The 5,756-nt window shown below is 36.1% G+C and overlaps 1 pseudogene across 1 annotated transcript; it reads right to left on the bottom strand.

The window, feature by feature from the left end:
* Positions 1 to 3,546: 3,546 nt before the first annotated feature.
* LOC306659054 (RING finger protein 11-like) lies at positions 3,547 to 5,537 on the bottom strand (annotated as a pseudogene). Its single transcript has one exon. The product of its transcript is annotated as an RING finger protein 11-like (transcript).
* Positions 5,538 to 5,756: the final 219 nt, after the last annotated feature.

The raw sequence follows: 5,756 nt of genomic DNA, 5'->3' as shown, positions 1-5,756 counted from the left end.
TACTACGAACACTATTTAATACAGTTTCCTTACCCCATATTCCACAGTCCCTGATTACTCTATTAAAGATTACTTCATAGTTCATTTTTGTCATTACTTTGATTGATTCCATTCTAGTTTTGTAAAACAATGCAGCAATATACATTCCTTTTATATTCCAAATCTCCTTTAGATAATCCTTTCATAAAAGATTTTGGAAAATTAGTAACTTGAGAGATGTCATATACTTTAAAGGTTTATATACTGAACACAGGCACTGATATATTTTAAGAAATGATTCCTTAATGTCCTTAACTTGCATTCTTTTGTATTGGTGTCTATAGTACATAGTCTTTGTTATGTTTTTGTTTTCCCTTTTTGACCAGTCTAGGGTGATTGGTAATTTACTGTTTCTTTTCCTTTTATCATCTTGTATACTTCTTGTATACTTCAGTCCATATATGAACATATCTTTATGTTGGGGGCAGTGCCATGTTGACCGCACCAGGGCGGCATCTGATTACATTGGCAGCGAGGAGGTTAATTGACATAAGCACACTCAGGTAATTTTATCGTCAAGCACTCCTAATTGTGCCTAATCTTTTCGTAAGAGGCGTGGCCCTGCTCTCCACCTCCTGGAGGTGATATAAGCATAGGCGGAGCGAGACAGAAAAAAAAAGCAGCTACACGCCTGGCAGCAGCCAGAGGGAAAAACGACCGGCAGCAGCTAACAGGAATAGGGCAAGAAGAAAGAAAGGAACACGGCAGCAGCTAGTAGGGACACATGCAACAGAAGCCAGAAGAAAGGAAAAACACACGCGGCAGCAGTGAGTAGGGGCAGCGGCAGAAGGCAGATCGCAGAGCAGAGAACTGAGACGCATCACTAAAACACCTTAGGTAGACCTACCCTTAGTTCACAGGATGCAGGACGCACCAGTAAGCAGCAGACCTTAAGTGAGGCGTAGCAAGTCTCTTTTCCTCTAAGTTCTAAGCAAAGCCTGTCCTTCTCTCATGGTCTCTCTTAAGCAAAGTCTCTCTCTCTCTCCTCTCAAAGCAAGTAAACCTCATTTCCTCTATCCTCTATAAACAAACAAGCAAGAAAGCAGTGCACTAAAGAGAAAGATAGAAGTGCCTCAGTTTCCACTCCACCACTCATAAGACCCGTGCAAGTTGTTGCTGCAGGCGGTGACAAATATCCATGGATTTTGTACCGCAAAGAGCCAGCGACATCTTTAAACATACAAATTTGTGGAGCTAGTTGCATTGACTTTAATTCTTAAAGTATTGTTATTTACATTTTTTTTTTTTTTTTGCAAAGAAATGGACTTTGATGGCTATGGAAAACATCCAATAATGTAGTCTAGAACCTTTTGGTTAAATTAGAAGGATATGAGTAAAACAGGTCCTACAAAGGAGGATCACACATTTCTAAATTATTTAATTTAATTTATCATGATTTGCTAAAGTTTCTGATAAAACTATAGAGCAGGCTTGATAATGTATAGGTTGATGAATTGACTGATTAGATCAACCTCCTGCAGTGCTCACAGGCACACTGGTCATTTTAAAAGCTGTTATCTGGTAATTTAGCCTCGAGACACAGTGCCTAGCAAATAAAAGATCAATAAATAAATGTTAAATAAATGATGAGTGAGTGAGTTACTTGTTTGCAGAGCATGCTTACTGTAGTGATTTCTGACTTGCTTTTGAATTGGCTACTAATACATGGACTTCTTTTGAAGAGTCTCAAAGGTAAGAATAATGTTTGACTGACTGTATTTCTTCTGTGAAGTGTCTATTCAGTTCCTTTGCCTATTTGTTGATTGGGTTGTTTGGGGGGTTTTTTGGTGTTAAGTTTTTTGAGTTCTTTATTTGTTCTGGAGATTAATGTTCTATCTGAGGTATAGGTGGCAAAGATTTTCTCCCATTCTGTAGGTTCTGTCTTTATATTCTTGATTGTTTCTTTTGCTATGAAGAAGTTTTTTAGTTTGATATCATCCCATTTGTTGATTCTTGATTTTACTTCTTGTGCTTTAAGAGTGTAGTTGAGGAAGTTAGTTCATAAGCCCACATGATATAGATTAGGGCCTACTTTTTCTTCTATTAGGGCAGGATCTCTGAACTAGTGCCTAGGTCCTTGATCCACTTTCAGTTGAGTTTTTGTGCAGGATGAGAGATAGGGATGTAATTGCATTTTGCAACATTTGGATTTCTAAACAGAGAAATGCAAACTAAAGGTACACTGAGATTTTATCTCACTCCAATCAGAATGGCAATTATTAAGAATATAAGTAACAATAAATGTTGGTGAGGATGTGGGGAAAACAGTATACTCATACATTGCTGGTGGGATTGCAAATTGGTGTGACCACTCTGGAAAGCAGTATGGAGATCCCTCAGAAAACTTGGAATGGAACCACTATTTGACTCAGTTATCCCACTCCTTGGTACATACCCAAAGGACTTAAGACAGTATACTACAGTGACACAGTCACATCAATGTTTATAGCAGCTCAATTCACAACAACTAAACTATGGAACTAGCCCAGGTGCCCTTCAACAGATGAGTGGATAAAGAAAATGTGGTACATATACACAAAGGAATTTTATTCAGCCATAAAGAAGAAATTATGGCATTCACCAGTAAATGGATAGAACTAGAGAATATCATGCTAAGTGAAATAAGCCAACCCCCCAAAACCAAAGGCCAAATGTTCTCTCTGATATGTGGATGCTAACTCACAATAAGGGTGCATGGTAGGGAAAAATAGAAGTACTTTGGATTAGACAAAGGGGAATGAAAGAAAAAGAGGGGGCATGGTAATAGGAGAGATAGTAGAATTAATCAGACATTACTTTCCCATATGTATATATGATTACATGACCAACGTAATTTTACATCACATACAACCAGAAGAATGGGAAGTTATACTCCATATATATATAATATGTGAAAATACAGCCTATTGTCAAGTATAACTAATAATAAGAAATAAAAAAGAAAATATACAAAGCAATTAAAAAAGAATAATGCCTGAAATTTGAAATGTATTTCATAAATCCTCAGAGCTTACTAATACAGTTGCATAGAATATAATTACTGGGTGCTAGGGGAAAAATGGTATTTAGATGTGAAGAATATTCAGTCAAATTTCTAAGTTAATTTTACTTTTATTTTTTTTTGATTTAAAAAAAATTCATTTAGCAATTTTGACAATCTAGAACAAAAGTTTTGACTAGATAACAGACATCATGATTAAGTAGAAAACACAAGAATAAGAAGTAATTATCACTGAAAATATTGCACACTTCAGCTGTTTCCTCCAAATTTGCTTTATATAATTGGATGGATATAAATTAACAAACAGAAATTTAAGCAAGATACATTAACATTTTAACAAAATCCGATAATCTAATTTCTTTCAATTTTTCTCAAATTCATTTGAGTGTTTCCATTATGGTGCTCATAAGGAAATTAACAACATACGGCTACTATAGTTGAATGTCAAATTAAGTACTTATGACATACTAAATTCTTCTATAATACAATTATGAAGAATCTTTGAGGAACTTATGTTTTGTATGTAGAAAAGTGTTAAGAGTCAAACATTCAACTCAATAAAAACAAGAAACATTTCTGATTCCTTTATTAGGTGGAGACTGCTTCTCCTTTTGCTAATGAATGTTTTTTAGCTGTAATATCACTGAGCTGAACAGATAAATCACCTTGAGTACATAAGGAAAAATAAACACATGCTAAATGGATAAACATTACTATTACATCTTTACTAGACCATCTCTACCTCTAACACTTCAGAAGCTTAGAGATTTAGAGTATTCTTACATTAACTGCAAGAAAAATTAAAGGAGAAATTCCTTTTTTGAAATCACAACTATGAAGTCATGTGGTTATACAAATTTTGCATTTGTGTGCAAAACATGAAGCACATTTACCTTTATTCTCCCTACTGAGTCTTGTCAATCACCTAGCAGGACTTAACAGATACCTTTCCAAGAAATAGAGACTGAGATGTATTTATATAACTTCAATTACCTCATCACTACAGTAATGAGAGATGCAGTATCCTTTTGCTATGGTTCAAGACAAAAGGGAAGGAGATCACAAGAAAGAGAAATAAAAATTATTACAACTGAGAAACTACTTCTCATTAAGTTTCACCGGGGTACCACCTTCATTTTTACATAAGCATGGTGGCATAATTCAAGCTCAATAAATCAGAAATCTTAATATTTAAAATTTACCTTGACTTTCATTTATCACATTAACAACAAAAACAATTAGATAAAACCCATAGGAAAGGGTAATATTAAACCCACTCTGCTGAGTTGATTTATTGACACATTTAACTCAATTTTTATAGAAAAGGGATAATGCATCTCAGTTTGCTTACAAGCTAGGAGATCACTTAAAATTCTGCATTTCCTAACTGCAAACAGAATATAGCACTTACAACAGGTTATAAATAAACTGGTTTTCAAGCATAGAGCCAGCCCCAACGATAATACACTATTTAAAAAGACCTAAGGCAATGAATTCCATTTCCAATGGAAAAAAAGAACTGTGCAAACAAGCTTAAAACTACTTTTTTTGTGCCAGTGTTATAAAATGTAGCTTTTAATAAAACCTTGACCCAAATGCCAGTAACTTCAGAAAAGAATTTGGTGGAGAGAAGAAAGTTATTTCATTTAGGAAAAATAACCACTATCTTTTTCCTAATCTTCAACACACACAATTTAACATATACAGCTGCTTTAACACTTTACACAATTCCTGTGTACTGGAGCAATAACAAGATCTAAATACAATTATATTTTTAAACACTGGGTCAAGGCTTTACATAAAAATACCATCCTACTTTTCCCCCCCTAAGTTTCTAAAATATCACATACTTTCCTCAACATCTGTAGCCATCCAGGAATTTTTAGGAAACTTTTGTGCATGATCTTAATTCCTAATCCCTGGTTCTTTGGGCTCAGTGACGAAAGATCAAAACCACCAAAAATGATGGTTCACTTGAAGTCAGACGAGAGACCCTGGCTCAGTTAGTCTCATAGGATGAAAGTGCTGCATCAACTGGCTCCATGCAGGAGGGGCACGTGAAGGATCTCATCAACCAGTCATCTATACAGGCCAGGTGATAGATGTACATGCACGGCAGAAATCGAATTGGGTCCCCATAAACAAAGTCCATCATACAGATCACACACTCCCGGATCTTTTTTTCTGATCCATCTCTTCCAGGGTCATAAACTCCTTTAGGTAGATGCTGTATAAGGCCTATTCTCTGAGCTATCCTAATTTGTTCCTCTTCAGTCAGTTGAGTTGCTAGCCGAGTCTGGCTAGGTGTTGGATGATAAACTGGAACTGGAACTTGTTCCTGACATGTGTGAGGCCAGAGGTCCAATCCTCAGCACTGATATGGCGTCGGCGGCTCCTGATCTGGCTCCGTCCCCTCGCCAAAGCTAGCCCGGTCGAACTGAGACTCGTGAAGCAGGGAGATGTCATCCGAGGTGGGGGATTTGAGGCAGTTCCCCATCTTCCGGGGCTGGGACGTGTGATCTTTGTACTGTTCTGACAGTCTTCTCCTACTTTTATTTTTGAGAAGGTTGAGATATAACTTTTCAGATAGGAACATGGTTTCCAAATAAATAAAATTAATTCCCACACATATGCTTCCTATTTTTAATGCAGGCATTATTTTGGAGTCTGCCCTCTATGACTTTTTTTTCTATCCTTCATTGTATATTATCTTTAA

Source organism: Sciurus vulgaris (assembly GCF_902686455.1).
Source record: "Sciurus vulgaris genome assembly, chromosome: 4".
Lineage (NCBI taxonomy): Eukaryota > Metazoa > Chordata > Mammalia > Rodentia > Sciuridae > Sciurus > Sciurus vulgaris.
Note: the sequence above shows the minus strand (reverse complement) of the source record. Positions and strands in the feature narration are given on the sequence as shown.